Here is a 17,281-nt window from a genome sequence, read left to right as displayed (position 1 = left end):
GAAAAAGAGTTTTATGTTTGCTCAGGTGCTTACCATTTCTGATGCTTCTTTTCATTTATTAAAAAAAAATAAATCTGACTCTGTAGCACTTATGAACTCACAGCAGCTGTGGTTGCTTAAGCCGGATCAAGGCAGTCAACATTCTGGTATGGATCAAGGTAGGCTCTATCACAAGCTCCCCCGTCTAGTTGAATAGCTATTGGGTGCTGGGGAAGAGAGAGTCCTCATTCCTTTGGGGTTGGTGTGGCCACTGATATGCTACTCATGCCCCAGTAGATGGCATGCCGACAACACTAAGTGTATTCAATGAGCTATTGCTAAAACAAAAAGAAGATATAAAGTTGGGGAGAAATGTGGTGTGGTCTGCATGGAGTTGAAGAGGTAGGAGGGTATGGATATGAGATATATTGTGTGTATGTATGCAATTCCCAAAGAACAAGTTTAAAATATTGTACTAAAAGTCTGAGGTTCCATCCAGTATCCTTTCTATTGGATTTTTAGCAGTCTCTTTAGCAGCTCTTCCTTGCATCTCTTCTGTCTTAGCTGCTTTTCTAGCTCATTGCTTTGAAATACACCAATAAGAGCAACTTAAGGGGAAAAGGGTTTATTTGAGATTGCAGTCCATCATTGCTGGAAAGTCTTAGTGGCATGAGCTCAAGGCAGTTGCTTGCTTTGCATCCACAATCAGGAAGCAAGGAATGATGAATACTCCATTCAGCTCTTGCCTTTTTATTCAGAATAGGACTCCAGCTCAGGGAATGGCATCACCAACTTTCAGGGTGGATCCTCTCACTTCACTTAACCTAGTCAAGATAATCCCTTGGAGGTTCAGCAAGAGGCTCACCTAATCAAGACATTTACAGAAAGGGCCTATCATGTAAAGGTTTGTGATGAGAATGTCATAGATGTATAAATATCAATGCAAGGACAGATGATTTTCTGAGAGGTTTGTCTTAGTCAAGGTTTTGCTTTTAGGTATTTGAAGTCCATAGGTCTTCTTTTACTTGTCTCAGAAAACATTTAGAGGAACTATTTCCAAGGACATTGACTGGCACAGAAAAGAGGAGAATGTCTTGGTTGGGGCTTTTCTATTGCTATGATAAAATACCATGAACAAAATCAACGTGAGGAGGAAAGTGTTTATTTCATCTTTTACAGCTTGTAGTCCATCATCCAGGGAAGCCATGGCAAGAAGTTAGAGGCAAAGCCTGCAAGGACTGCAGCTTGCTGGCTTGCTCTCATGGCTTTCTCAGTCTGATTACTCACAGCACCAGGAACAGCAGCCCAGTAGCTCCACCCACAGTGAGCTAGGCACTCCCACATAATCATCCATCAAGAAAGGCACCACACTGTTGCCCACGGGTCAATACGGCAGGGACATTCTCTCACTTGAAGTTTCCTCTTTGAAAATGATTATAGGGTGTCAAGTTGACATAAAACTAGCCATCGCAGACAAGATCCCCAGCCTGAAGGAATTATCACTGTGTCTACTATAGGAGCATACAAAGTCTGTGTTTTCCTAAATTTGTCCAAAAAATGTGCTCTTGCTTTGCAGGTTAGTAGCATCACAGAAGAGAATGTGCAGGTATGACTTATGGAGGAAAGATCTGGCTGGCAGACATAGAAGTTACATATGTGAGTATGTCTGTGTAAAGACATGAAGTCAGTGGCAGAACTATATTACGTGCTGGCATGGTTCTGGTACTGAACCAGAGACACAATCAGGGAATGTCAAGGAAATCAAATAAACACAGACTTATATCTGATGGACTTCATACCAAGGACTCTCAGCTTCCACTGCGACATTATTATGCCAGTGAGTCCCACATTGTGACTCTGATTATTTAATACGTTCTGTAGCTATTAGTATGTTCTTCAAAATGAGGAAAAAGTAACAACAAACCAGAAAGCTTTGCCTGGCTTGAACATTTTCCCCCATGAATGTCCCAGAGTAAACTATTTAAATATTGTTATTGTAGATCTTTAAATGTGTCAAGTGCCTATTAATGTAATGAAGTAAAATTTACCCTTACCTTGAGAGTGTTTCTAGCCTGCCTCATCCAGATTACTGGCTTCTACTTTAGTGCTGTTGGGAAACTACATAGATATTTTCACTTCAGAAAAAAATAGGAAGATAGCTACTGAGTACTTCACTGTTCTTATTTTAGATTTTGTATCTAGATTTTGGAGTGTATATATTGCATTAAAAGCCATCATCTTTTGAAATTAATACCATTTTGACCAAATTAAAGTATTGTCTCAGAAAGCTATGCTTTAATATATATTTTAATGGTTTCCACATTAAAGTGCCATTCCTTCTTTTTGTGTTTATCATAATTTACTTTCAAATGTGTTGTTTATAAATGTGTACTCATGTTTCCCCTTTTTGCTTTCATAGAAAAAAAGATATATTAGATAGTCTTTCAAGTCAGTATATTAGGAAAACCTTTTAAAATGCACTTATCTCAATATTCCTATTTATCACGACTCTTCCTGGTATAATAATATTCATGGTGTCTCCTACAAGGACTTTTAAAATTCTCAGAGGAATTTAAGAAATATTTCTATTTATTCTGATTATAATGGTATGTTGTATAATAATTTTATTATTCTTATATTTTTACACTAAAACATTTATATCTGTTTGTTAAAATACAATAAAAATATTGAAAACTCTTGCTTTTCAAAAAATCATATCCTAAATATAGTAGCAATACAGAAGTCTTAATATTAAGCAGTTGAGCTGAGCAGTGGTGGTGCATGCCTTTAATCACAGCACTCAGGAGGCAGGTGCAGGCATCTTTGAATTCAAGTCCAGCCTGGTCTACAGAGCCAGTTGCAGAATATCCAGAGCCATGTAAGAAACCCCGATTTGAAAAAAAAAAAACCAAATCCAAACAAAACGAAAAATAAATTTATGTTGTCTATTGTACATTTTAATTTTAATCAACATCACAATTTTAAAGGACAGAAAAATTTGATGTCTTTGATGAAAGATTTGAAGTCACTTTAGGAACACAACAAAGTGTAGCTTGCATTTTTATGATGTGTACTCTTATTGAGTTTAAAAACACCGCACACTAGTCAATAATACATGATGGAAATTAGAATATATGGAATGAATGCTTAACTTTACACTCTACTCAAATATTGCTGAGCAGATATTTAGGTCAGAGGATTTAAGTACAATTTCAGGCTACAGCTAAAGCCAAACCAATGCAATATAAACTAAAGATTGAAAAAGAAGAGAATACAGAATTTCCAAATTCAAAGGGCTTTTGTTCATACATCAGCAAATAATCTAGAGTTCCAAGCACAGAGGGTTTCAAAATCCACAAGGTAGACAGACTGCTATAGCGAATGACAAGAGCTTTGCCAACATGAAAGGCAGTAAAGTGAAAGTCAGCAAAAACATCAAAAGGGATGAGTATGCCTCAAACAAGAGACTCCTAGGTCCATGAACTGTGTCCATCTTTGCCTCCCAGAAGCACAGTAGGTGGAGAATGTATGTGGTGTGTTCCACCTTGCTGCTTGCATCTCTGTAAGGTACACAGTAGCACAGGAGGTAAAGGGAAGCCTTGTGTCATGTGCCTAGGTATAGCACATAGGAAATTCAATAAGTACTTTGTTTCTTAATGCAGAGCCCTGGGATTTCTTTAGAAGACAAGTGTACAGAAAACTTGAGGTTAGGGAAGAATGCTACAGAGTGTGAGGAATTTGAAGGGACACTAGTCTACTCAAGCACATGGCTCTGACAGATCTTGTGCTTTACCCCATTCCCTCTGTCTTGCCAAAAACCACTAGGTTATGTTCCTAAAGCTGTCCCCACACTCCATTCCTTTACTTGACCCCCTCCTCCTGAGGCTAATTATCAAGGTCCAGCTGTCAAAGTATTGAAGTCCTGCAATCAAGTCTCCTTTGCTTCATCTAATTAACATGCCCAATTAATATTAAACACTTCATCTCAATACAAACGCAGAGGTTCCAATTTTTACCTTTATAAACTACCATTTTCCTATAGGCCATGTCTGTCTCCTCTGTATCTAGAGATAGTTGTTTGTCCAACCCCACCGCCCCCACTGCAGGACAAATATCCTTGCCTCCTCTCCCTTGTTCTCTTTCTATTCTCCATCATCCTCTATTTCCTGTTTCTGTCTCTTATTCCCTGTCTACTTTCCCTCTAGGGGATATCAATCTCTTTTGTGCTGCAAAGTTGGTGTTGGGAGTCCTGAGCTGATACTTTCCCTTTCAGAACTCAAGACAAGAATGTTATAGTCGAAGCCATGGTTATCAGCTACCAGTCTGCACACTGCTCTTGGCCTAGGACATGCCTTTCATCTCTTACTAGAATTTAGCAAAGGGGATCTAGACTTGAAGCCATACTAGCTGTACTTCAGGTCATGGGACAGGGTTTGATTAGAGGTTTCTCCCATCATTATATCACCTGCACGTTAATAGGAAGGAAGCAATAAGTAGGCAAAATGTGGAAAAGATGAAGGGGAGATGGTATGGTGGAGAAAGAAAGCACATAGAGACCACTTTAATCATGGAGAATTAAAAAAATGATGTGTATGTACGTACTTACTTACCTGTGTGTGTACCATGTGTGTGCAATGACCATAGAAGCCAGAAGAGGGCATCAGATCCTTGTGAACCTAGAGTGGCAGGTAGTTGTGAACTGCTGGAAATCAAACTAGGTCCTTTGTAATAGCAGATTATAGTCTTAATCATGGTGCCACCTCATCAGTCCTGGGAAAGAGTTTTAAAACATCAAGATCAATGTGCTTTTATGCTATGTGGTAATAGTTTTATACCTTAAGCTCTTCAAAAGATTTAGCTAAGCTGTGCCATGGTGGCCCATGCTTTTAATTCCCACACTTGGGAGGCAGACAAAGGAGGGATCTTTGTGAGTTCAAGTCCAGCCTGGTCTACAGAGTGAGTTCCTTCCAGGATAGCCAAGCTACACAGAGAAACTCTGTCTCAAAAACCAAAAAGATCATATGTATATGTATATGTATATACATATGCATGTGTGTGTATGTGTGTGTATTATGTATGTGTATTAGGGACTTGGCATTTATATAATTCTCTTCCCTGTCTTCATTATTGCATCAATCCAGCACTCTTTTTATTTAAGCGTATCACATACATTTACTCACTCAAAGGGACAATGCTTTATTTTAAAGGATGTTTGCTAAAACGTTTTGTAGTAGACATTTGCTAAAATAGTTGAAAAATGTCAAAATTTTTGACAATCAAAAACTCCACACTATTTAGTAATTTCAAAGAAGTGCATTTAAACATATTGCTATAAAATATCTTAGAAAGGCACAGGATGGCATTTTAATATTTTACGCAGAAGTCACTTAGGCAGTGTGCACCTGGGTGAAGGTGAGAGGTTTCTTAGGGGTCTCTTTAACCAGTATATACAAACCTCCTTTTCAATATTCTTATGGGAAGAAAGCATGCAGCTGATTTCACAATGTTTTCCTCTTAGTCTTCTTACCAGCACTACATTTTATTAGAAAGCCTTCTTTTTTCTTTCTGAATTAATGGAGAAAATGAATCTAAAACTAAGAGGAAGATCCCCAAGGAAAGTCTCCATGCTAGTGTTTGTTTCAATGCCAACATTGTCTCGGAGGCTGGAGCAAAGGGTGAATGCAGCAAAGGAAGCAGAATTTATTTATTTTTCAAGTATGAAAGCCTACAATCTTCTCTGTTACAACAAACCACAGCAAAGAGATGACAGCGTGAGCTAGTGACGGACAACATCCTGAGAAGATAAATAGACTCTAAAATTGTTTTGGCCTGAAAATCAATTCAGTTGTCTGTGGGCTTCATGGGGTAGAAAATCACCTTTGTGAGGAAAATGTTGTTTTTGCCTCTGAGAGGACCAAAGCAACATCAAGGGTGAAGGAAGTTGTTGCTGTGTGTCTGGTTCATTGGTTTTTCTTGATAGCATTTATTTCCACCAAGGAATAAATGTTTACAAAGAACTAGGGGACATATACTTACTTTTTCTCAGCACTGAATGACGATTATGTCCTTCTTGATTGTTCTCCCAGGTACAAGACATTACTCACTTCGGCACACAGGAAAGAAAGACAGGAAGCTGTGTCATCCTGATATCCTAATGGCTACAGCAAGCATCGTCAAAAGTGAGAGAACAGGGGTGGGGATGCAGATTGGATAGAAGAGGTGAGAACATTGTATTCTGGTCTGAGGTCAGCAGCCCCTACATCTCTCTGCTTTGTGCTGAGTGGCACAGCCCCGGTGAAGAACAACTATGTTTTCTGTACGTAGCAAATAGGCATGAGTAATTTCCAGAAATTTCTGGAAAAGATGTCTGATTTGTCGTGGACATTCAGATAGAAGCTGGTTGATTCTTTGGGATGGAGAATATTAGAATTTGAAATCGAGGAGGAAGGAATTAGATTGACTTGGAGTATCAAAGTCAGGTGGTGCAAGGGAAAAGAAACCCTGAGCTGAAACAACAAACAGCTGGTGGTTCGGCTGTGGTGCAGGGAAGGTAATTAACACCTCAAAGAATTTTCTTTGGTCAATGCTGTCTGTTTCCTCATTTCATTTAAGAATTTCCTTGGAAGGCCAATGGGACCAATAGGTGGGGAAGAGAGTTCCAGCAAGAGTTGGATGAACTGCCCTTGGGGTGTAACACCATTACCAAGTGATACAGCCCTCCTTTGACTTTCATTCTGAAGCAGTACCCAATCCCTGTAATAGGACATTCCTCTGTGACACTGGGACACTCCACTGAGGCACACGACCAGCTCATCTTTCCTTCTTGCCCTCTTTACTCTTTTCAGGTTTAAGATTTTCTCCCCACTCTGTCTTGTTCTCTGTTAAGGAATAATTCTACAGCTCCACATTAGGACCCACGTTCTATCCACACACAACTCCGGTGTTTAAAAATGGTTAGCTGTATGTCAGAACTTAGTGGTAACTGTCATGTTATTCCTTTTTATACCTCTTACACTTACAGTTAAATTTAATGGAAAACATATTTGGCGTCACTTGCTGCTGAGCAAACGTCTAGAACTTCAAATTTGGAATTCCCATTTTGGCTTGAGATTGGTAGAGCCAAGGAGTAGAACCCACGCACCCGGACTACTATGCAATAATTTTAACTTCCACTAGATGGCACTAGAAAAACCGCGTTGTGAAGCACTGCGGCTCCTTTGGGAGTGCAAATGCGTTATTCTCCCAGGAAGTCCTGGGGCCCAGTTCTGTGCAGCTGGAGTCTCAGCTTTTGTTCAGAGCTTTCTGTTCCGATGTATCCGTTTATCCATCGTTGTCGGGAAGGAGATCATGAATGATTTATCTCTAATGACGAGTCATTAGTGAAATTTTCCAATGATTAATCTTTAAAACCTCACTTTCTTGGGAAGTTTCTTCCTTTTTGGAGTTGGTCCTTAATAGAGAAACTAAGCTGGGTGGATACTTTGTCAATTACAGGACATTCCATCCCTGTCACCTGGATTCATTCTGATGATTTTGGAAATCATCCCATGGTCACTAATGGAGTATACACCCTGCTTTAAGGGGTGGTATAAGCGATCTACACTTCAGAGATATGGCTTTTGTCAAGGGGTCGCATTAACTCTAAGACAGACCTGGATTCAACTAGATCTGTTTCACAACCATTTGTCTCCCTCAGTTAATAGTTCTAGGAAATATACATACCAATCTACTCAGAGGTCTCTGTCAAGAAGAGCCCATCAGAATTAAACATCCTAAGAGCCATATTCAGGTGGTTGCAGAAAAGGGCCGAGTTTTAAATTTCTGAGTAAACAAGTCATGGGAAGCTGTTAGGAACTGAGCTGGAGTTTTACAATAGAAGTTTTACTGGATCGTTCCAACATCAGTTTCACCCTGTTCTGAACAAGCCACAGTTTCTGACAGCTTCCTCTACAAACATCAGAATTTATGGTGCAAGTCCCCAAATCTTAGATCCAGCTCTCTCACTGGCTCTTTTCCTCTAACTTAATGCTGCATGATAGAGGTCTGGGTACTTAGAAAGGTAGTTATCAAATAAATAAATGTGGCACAGCTTTGGGATTGGGCAGGAGGCAGAAAGGGGAAGAATTTTGAGGACCTGAGAAAAAATGCCTGTATTGCTTCCAGTAGACTGTTAATATTACAAACGTCAATGACTTCACTAAGTGATGGAACAGAAGGCAAGAAAACACGGGCAGAGAGAATGCTGTATTTTATTACAATGTATGGTGTTTACACTTCTGCTCAAAAGACTATTGACAAAAACATGGGCATCAGAGACACCCTGGGCAACAATTTGGAAACAAATGAGGAACATGAAGGAACTTTAGGAGAAAGGAAACTTTTATTTTTATATTGTGGCCCCAAATTTGTTGGGTTTGTGTCATGCAGTTATGTAGGAAGCAGAACTTGGAGTCAGTCATGTTGGATATTGATTTTAGATTTATAAGAAAATGACTTTAAGGTACTGTGCAGTCTTATTTTGCTGATTATGGTGAAATGTGAGGCAAGAGACGTGTTGATGGAAGATAACTTAAAGAGGGAAGGAATTGGTACTTGATGACTTAGGGAATTTCCTTATGTGCAAATAGCAACTAATCCTGAAATTCGGATGCTTCCTGTCTGGATGTTTTTGCCAATTTGATACAAATGTAGATACATCTGGGAAGAAGCAATCTTCATGGAGGAAATGCCTTGCTTGTAGGCAGGACTGTAAAAGTGTTGCCTTGATGACTGATCTGGGAGGGAACAGCCCACTGTGGGTGGTGCCATCCCTGGAAAAGTGGTCCTGGGTTGTAAAAGAAAGCAGGTTGAGCAAGTCAGGAGGAACAAGCCAGTACACAGTGTTCTTCTAAGGCCTCTGCTGCTGTTCCTGCCCCCAGGTCCCTGCCTTGAGCTCTTGCCCTGATTTCCCTGGATGAAGGACTGTAGGAATAAATGGAAATGAATCATTTCCTTCCCCAAGTTGTTTTTAGTCATGGTGTTTTATCACAGTTGTAGAAAAGTAACTAGGAAAGTTGCTCTTATGAAAGATTGCTCTGGAGAAAAATTAAGTTTGTAGCTAGACAATTATTGCTTGTGCCTGAGAAGGATCTAGAGGTCAGAAAACCCAGTCACATGGAAGTACCCTGGGAAAGAATTCATGGTGCTCATGGATTCCCCTCAGCCATCCAAACAGAAAGCAAGACTAAAGTCAGTGCCACACAATAAAGACATGTGGCAGGGGCCTATCTGCAGGAGCATCTCCCCCTACTAGCTCTGTATTTTGTTTGGTCTGTAAGATTATTTAATATTGTTAAATATTGGAATTTAATATTTAAATTTCACATGTAAATTGAGATGTGTGAGCTCTTGGGAAGAATGAGACGATGTGGGAACCAGCAGCCAGCTAGAATTGAATAGACACTTTATGGGTAGACTGGGTCTAAATTGTTACAATCCTTAGAGCTCTCTATTGCATGATTGCATTGCACATTCCAGACTAGTTCATTTAGGTTGACAGTCAAGTATTTTAATATTCATGCCTCATTCACTTCCTCTTATTTTACAGGTTAATAAATTACAGGAGGGTCTTGGTGTGGCCTATCTGGGAGACTGGGGCTTACAGGCTGAGGTGGCCATTTGTTAGTTTTAGGGCTGTTTGTGGGTACCATGGTTCCACGAGGAGCCAGTATTTAAAAGCTAAGGTATTCTAGTTTGCTTTTTCTGTTACTGTGATAAAGACCATGGTTCAAAGCAATCTGGGAAAGAAAGCATTTATTTGGCTTATGGATTACAGTCCATCATCAAGGGAAGCCAGGGCACGAGCCTGGCAGCAAGAAATGAAGCAAAAAGTATGTAAGAATTTTGTTTACAGGCTCACTCATTAGCTCAGGCTCAGCTGCCTTTTTATACATTCAGGCCTCCCTGCCTAAGAATGGTACCACCCACAGTGGATGGGGCCCTCCTTCATCAATTGGCAGTCAAGAAAATGCCCCACAGAAATCCCGAGAAGAAAGAATACTACAGAGATTGCCTTTCCCGATTTCTAGATGTATGATGGAGCTTTATGGTTGTGGCATAAAAACAAAAACAGAGACTGACCAGTGGGATAAAATAGAGGGCTCAGACATAGGTATGTGTAATTACAGCTGTTTAATATTTGACAGAGAAGCCAAAAGCATACACTGGAGAAATTTACAGCATCTTGAATAAATTGTGCTGGGAAAACTGAGTGTCCACATGCAGAAGTATGAAATTAGACCCATATCTATATCATACACCAAGATTATATCCAAGTGGATAAAAGACCTGAGTTTGTAATGTGAAATGCTAAACTGCAACAAAGAAACATACAGAATCCTATAAGACACAGGGTTAAGAAATTAGAGTTTCTGAATAAGACTCTGTTTGTTTAGGAATTAAGACCAACAATTGATGAGTGAGACCTCACAAAACTAAAATGTTTTTGAATAGCGAAGGAAATGTTGAAGTGGAGAAGAAGCCCACAGAGTGCTCAGAGTCTTTGTCAGCTAGACATCTGACAGAGGAATATTATCTAGAGCATACAAAAAGTGCCAAAATCACAGTCAAGAAAGCAAATGACCCAATTTTGGAAATGGGCTAGGAATTTTCAATAGATGAAATAAAAATGGCTAAGAAACACCTCTACTCCAGCCAGGGAGCAGATAAGTGCCTTGCTCAGTCATCATCAGAGGAGCTTACTCCAGCAGCAGATGGGGACAAATTCAGAGACCCACAGCCAGACACTATGCAGAGAGTGAGAGACATTGGGGCATTCAACCCTGTATGGGATGTCTCTTCCAAATCCTTCAGCTCTCAAGGAACTCACAAGAAGAGGAGGTAAAATAATGTAAGAGCCAGGGGTGGGGTGGAGGATACCATGGAAACAGACCCTCTAAATCTACAGGACCAACTCACATATGAACTCACAGAGGCTGGGGCAGCCTTCACAGATTGTACAGATATGCACCAGATAGGGTCCAAGAGCTGAAAGCAGAAGTGTACATATGTCCCTATCCCTAATCCAGAAGCAGTCTCCAACCAACAATTTAGTTTCCTCCAATGGAGTCCCACTGGAGAAACAAAGTACTCCTAAGGTTAGGCTACATGCTCACCAGTAGACAGCCAACAAAAACAATCTAAGTGGCATCTTTGGAGGTTCCTTGTCATGATAGGGCTTTTAAAAAAATTAATCTTTTAGTTCTATCCATTTGTCTGCGAATTTCAAGATTCCATTTTTTTTTCTGTTGAGTAGTACTCCATTGTGTACATTCTCTATGCATTCTTCAGTTGAGGGGCATCTAGGTTGCTTCCAGGTTCTGGCTATTACAAATAGTGCTGCTGTGAACACTGTTGAGTGATGTCCTTGTTGTGTGAATGTGCATCTTTTGGGTATATGCCTAAGAGTGGAATTTCTGTATCTTGTGGTAGACTGATTCCCATTTTCCTGAGGAATCACCAAACTGATTTCCAAATGGCTGGATGAGTTGGCACTCCCACCAGCAGTGGAGGAGTAATCCCCTTTCTCCACATCCTCTCCAGCATAAACTGTCAATGGTGTTTTTGATTTTAGCCTTTCTGACAGGAGTCAGATGGTATCTCAGAGTCGTTTAGATTTGTATTTCCCTGATGGCTAAGGTTGTTGAGCACTTTCTAATGTGTCTTTCAGCCATTTTAGATTCCTCTATTGAGAGTTCTTTATTTAGTTCTGTACCCCACTTTTTAATTGGATTAGTTGGTGTTTTGGTGACTAGATTCTTGAGTTCTTTGTATATTTTGGAAATCAACCCTCTGTCAGATGTGGGGTTGGTGAATATTTTTTCCCATTCTGTGGGCTGCCGTTTTGTCTTGTTGACTATGTCCTTTGTCTTACAGAAGCTTCTCAGTTTCAAGAGGTCCTGTTTATTAATTGTAGATCTCAGAGTCTGTGCTATTGGTGTTATGTTCAGGAAGCAGTCTCCTGTACCAATTCATTTAAGGGTACCACCTACCTTCTGCTTCTAAGAGGTTCAGTGTGGCTGGATTTATGTTGAGGTCTTTGATCCATTTGGACTTAAGTTTTGTGCATGGCAATAGATATGGATCTATCTGCAGTCTTCTACAAGTCCGCATTCAGTTATGTCAGTACCATTTGTTGAAGATGGTTTCTTTTTTTCCATTGTATAATTTTAGCTTCTTTGTCAAAAATCAGGTGTTCGTAGGTGTTTGGGTTACTATCAGGGTTTTTAATTCAATTACATTGGTCTACCTGTCTATTTTTGTGCCAATACCAAGCTGATTTCAGGACTATAGTTCTACAATAGAGTTTGAAATCAGGGATGATGATGCATCCAGAAGTTCCTTTATTGTACTGTGTTGTTTTGGCTATCCTGGGTCTTTTGCTTTTCCATATAAATTTGAGTATTGTTCTTTCAACTTCTGTGAAGAATTGTGCTGGGATTTTGATGGGGATTGCATTGAATCAGTAGATTGCTTTTGGCAAGTTTGCCATTTTTCCTATGTTGGTCCTATTTATCCAAGAACATGGGGATCTTTCCATTTTCTGGTATCTTCTTTAATTTCTTTCTTTAAAGACTCAAAGTTCTCTCTTAGGGTCCTCTTTGTTTCCTAGGTTCTCTGGCTTTGTGGATTGTAGGCTGCTACTTCATTGCTCTAGATCTAAAATCCTTATATGACTTAGTACATACCATTTTTGTCTTTTTGTGACTGGGTTATCTCACTCAGGATGTTTTATTTTCTAGTTCCATCCATTTGCCTGCATCTGCCTCCTGAGTGCTGAGATTAAAGGTGTGTGCTACTACTGCCTGGTGATCAGCATATAGTGTATGAGAAAAAAATCTGTTTTCAGTGAAAGGAAATAAAATAAAAATAAATATGCCACAACAGCAAAATACCTAAAATATGTTCATCACCCTTAGCAATTAGGAAAATTCAAATCAAAACAACTTTGAGATTTAATTTCACAGAAGTTAGAATGGCTAAGATCAACAAAAGCACCTGATAAAAAGTACTGGAAAAGATGTGAGAAAAAGGAAGCCCTCATTCACTGTTGGTGGGAAGTGCAAAGTGGTACAGCCACTCTAGAAACCAGTATGGCAAAACTCAAAAAAGCTAAAAGTACACCTACCTTATGACCCAGCTATACCCCTCTCTGGCATAAACCCAATGGACTCAACACCTTACTTCACTATACCTAGGAAATAGAAATACAACCTAAATGTCCTTCAGCAGATGAATGTATCATGAAAATGTGGTAATATACACAATGGAATATTATCCAGTTGTAAAGAAAAATAAACCCATAAAATTTACAAGTAAATGGATGTAACTTCAAAACATGATGCTGAGTGAGGTAATTTAGACACAGAGAGACAAAAATCAAATGTTATCTCTCATTGGAGGCTCATAACTCCAAATCTTCAGATGTGAGTGTGCAAGATGGAGAAATCACAGGATTAGGAAAGTATAAAGGTACCATGGTAGGGGTGAGAGAGACATAGCAGAACACATCAAGACCCTGTCCTTCCCTGTGCTGAATTTCTAAAGAAAAATCACATTAAAAATGAAAGTCAACTATGCTGTGATAAAACATAGAATTAAAGCTGGGGTTTACAACCATGCAGAATTAAACAGGTTTACCATAATTCAGAATGCCATTGTTAAAGTATATTTGAATCCTGTTTATATTAAACTTTGAAAATATTTTTAGTACCTGAGCTTTGGCTGCCATCTTCACATCACATGTGAATCTTATCCTTATACAAAGAAAATAGAGACTCTAGACTTGTATGAATGTTTCTGGAAATTTATATTATGTTGAATGGAGCTGGCTAATTTATATTTGTTTTCTATTACTTATAGACTTATGATAATTATTGTTTCTTCATTTCACTTCCCTCATTTGATTTGATTCATTAAATATTCCTTTTACCCACAATGAAGGTATGGAAAAGTAGAATGAGTTACTAAAAATTTCTTCACTAAATAATGCCAAATGTGGCCTTAGAGATTGTGTCTTTGCCCTCCGTATCAAGTTACCTACTAAATGTAAGAGTAGATTGCTATAAATCTTACTGTAATCAAGACAGTGTGGTACTGGCATCTTAATAGAACCATATATCATCAGAGCAAAATGGAGTCTAGAAATAAGCCCACATATATTTGTTCAATTGATTTTCAACAAATATGCCAAAGTAATTGGATGAGAATGGGAACATCTTTCCCACAAATTGTACTTGGACAACTGGGCTAAATACATGGGGGAAAGAAATCTTGCTCCTTACCCATATAAATTGACTTCAGACATATGAACCTCAATGTAAGGGCTAAAGACATAAAGAGTGTAGAAGAAACTACAAGAGCATATCTCTATGACCTCAGAAAAATGAAATCTTTCTAGGGTTGAAATCTAAAGCCCTAACCGTGAAATAAAGCAAAGGTTTAAAAGAAGGTCTGCACTTCTCATATATAACAATTGTATAGAGCATCCAGGGTCAGGGTGTGACACAGTGACACTGTGACAGTGAAAGCAGGTGAATAAATAGCATTTGCACAAACACTGTAAGTGGTTAAGATATTTGGAGTCTTTCCCTAGGCTCCCACATCAGTCTATTGAATTTGGGTCTCTAAAGCTTATTGGGAAATCTTCTAAAGTACTCTTGTTTCACTAGGTCTTAGTAAATGAATGATTCCAATCACTGAAGCTGTTTCTCTTTGGAATTTTGAGCCTTTCATGGCTTTGTTCAATTTCTGTCTATGAGATGCAGTGAAGCTTCTTTTTCAACACGGAGTCTGAGTCACACTGTTGTTTCTGACCTTGACCATCCAACTCTTCTAAAGCAATAGCTCCACACAGCGTTGGTTTAAGACAAACTCATGTAGACATTGCAGTGAAGTCTGGGGTCAGAAATACCCTAACCCTTTCTCTGGACTGGATCAGTTGGCAAACTAAAAAAAAAGGAAGAATACAGAATTGAATGAGGCCTTTTTTGTTGACCTTTGCCACTTGGACAGCAACTGCATAAAGCAAACTTTTGGTTTCATAACGGCAAAAATTTCCTTTCTTTCCCCCTAAAACTGTTCTTTTTAGAAATGATTATTTTCTTGGTTCTTTTGTGGCAGGCATTCACTATTCTATGCCACACACAGAACAAGGAGTAGATCTCATTTGGGATTATTCAGCTCTGCCTCTGATAAAGTATATTAATGAAAATTTCTTCATTGTTTGTTCTCTTGTTGCTTACAGCATATACGGAGAGTTTTCAATAGACTAAATCTGCCATTTTCCCTTGTCAGTCATCTGTTTCCTTCAGATAGTCTCTTGTTCCAATCCTCAATTTTGTTCTGGCTTTTCTTCTCTTTATATATTATATCCAAAAGATCTTTGCCATGTATTGAAGCTTCAAAGAGTATACATTTGAATTTGGATATCAAGATGATGAACACCAGCTAATTTTCATTTCAGATCCGTTTTCATTTTAAACCACCTTTTAAAAGATGAAATTGGGCTCTCTGCTCCTCCCTGTTCTAGAGACAGCCACATCTTTTCGTTCAGAGCCAGCCTCGTTCCGGAAACGCAATGGTGAAGGTCGGCGTGACCAGATTTGGCCGTATTGGACGCCTGGTTACCAGGGTTGCCTTCCATTCTGGCAAAGTGGACATTGTTGCCATCAATGACCCCTTCATTGACCTCAACTACATGGTCTACATGTTCCAGTATGACTCTACCCATGGCAAGTTCAAAGGCACAGTCAAGGCTGAGAATGGGAAGCTTGTCATCAATGGGAAGGCTACCACCATCTTCCAGGAGCGAGATCCTGCCAACTTCAAATGGGGTGATGCTGGCGCCGAGAATGTTGTGGAGTCTACTGGCGTCTTCACCACCATGGAGAAGGCTGGGGCTCACTTGAAGGGTGGGGCCAAGAGCGTCATCATCTCTGCCCCTTCTGCTGATGCCCCCATGTTTGTGATGGGTGTGAACCATGACAAGTACGACAACTCTCTCAAGATTGTCAGCAATGCGTCCTGCACCACCAACTGCTTAGCCCCCCTGGCCAAGGTCATCCATGACAACTTTGGCATTGTGGAAGGACTCATGACCACGGTCCATGCCATCACTGCCACCCAGAAGACTGTGGATGGCCCCTCCGGGAAGCTGTGGCGTGATGGCCGTAGGGCTGGCCAGAACATCATCCCTGCATCCACTGGCGCTGCCAAGGCTGTGGGCAAAGTCATCCCAGAGCTGAACGGGAAGCTGACTGGCATGGCCTTCTGTGTTCCTACCTCCAACGTGTCCGTTGTGGATCTGACATGTACCTGGAGAAACCTGCCAAGTATGAGGACATCAAGAAGGTGGTGAAGCAGGCATCCGAGGGCCCACTGAAGGGCATCCTGGGCTACACCGAGGACCAGGTTGTCTCCTGCGACTTCAACAGTGACTCCCACTCTTCCACCTTTGATGCTGGGGCTGGCATTGCTCTCAATGACAACTTTGTAAAGCTCATTTCCTGGTATGACAATGAATTCGGCTACAGTAACAGGGTGGTGGACCTCATGGTCTACATGGTCTCTAAGGAGTAAGAAGCCCACCCTGGACCATCCACCCCCAGCAAGGACTCGAGCAAGAGAGAGGCCCTGGCTGCTGAGCAGTCCCTGTCCAACAACCCCCACACTGATCATCTCCCTCACAGTTTCCATCCCAGACCCCCAGAATAAGGAGGGGCTTAGGGAGCCCTACTCTCTTGAATACCATCAATAAAGTTCACTGTACCCATCAAAAAAAAAAAGATGAAAATGTACTCCTGTTCTTTGAAGAAACCAGAGCAAACACATGGAAGTTCAGCGTTTAGAGTAAAATAGGCACAGAAACATGGAAGGCCACACTTAGCAAATGTGTGCCAGACAGCTTCCTGCAAGGCCGTCACAGAATCTATCATGGCTTTAAAGAATAAGCATGTAAAAGTTATCTCCTGTAAAAAGACAAAGAAGGTAAAAAACAAAAACAAAAACAAAAACAAAACAAAACAAAACAAAAAAAACAAAGAAAGCTGTAAGCAATTCACTGTCATGCCTCGGAAGTCAAATTTAGGAAGAAACTATAACCTGTATAATCATGGATCCAATGCAGTGACATTTACATAGCAGTATTTTCTCTGGGGCCTTTGAGTCTGTTGAGGATTGTGTCTTCTATGGATCTACTTAATGATATTGCCACCCAAAAGCTCAGGACAGTTTACGATGCCATGGAGCACGATGCAGTTATGAC

General features: G+C 40.1%; 1 long non-coding RNA gene and 1 pseudogene across 1 annotated transcript; both read left to right on the top strand.

Moving 5' to 3' along the window:
• The first annotated feature begins 7,281 nt into the window (after positions 1–7,281).
• Positions 7,282–16,799, top strand: LOC118239081. The gene is made up of 3 exons (XR_004770564.1): positions 7,282–7,291; positions 7,824–7,825; positions 16,630–16,799. It is a non-coding gene; the product is annotated as an uncharacterized LOC118239081 (long non-coding RNA).
• LOC100761621 lies at positions 15,596–16,611 on the top strand (annotated as a pseudogene).
• Positions 16,800–17,281: the final 482 nt, after the last annotated feature.

The sequence above is a fragment of the Cricetulus griseus genome, chromosome 6 (genome assembly GCF_003668045.3).
Source record: "Cricetulus griseus strain 17A/GY chromosome 6, alternate assembly CriGri-PICRH-1.0, whole genome shotgun sequence".
Taxonomy (NCBI): Eukaryota; Metazoa; Chordata; class Mammalia; order Rodentia; family Cricetidae; genus Cricetulus; species Cricetulus griseus.
This window is presented reverse-complemented; position numbering and strand designations above follow the sequence as displayed.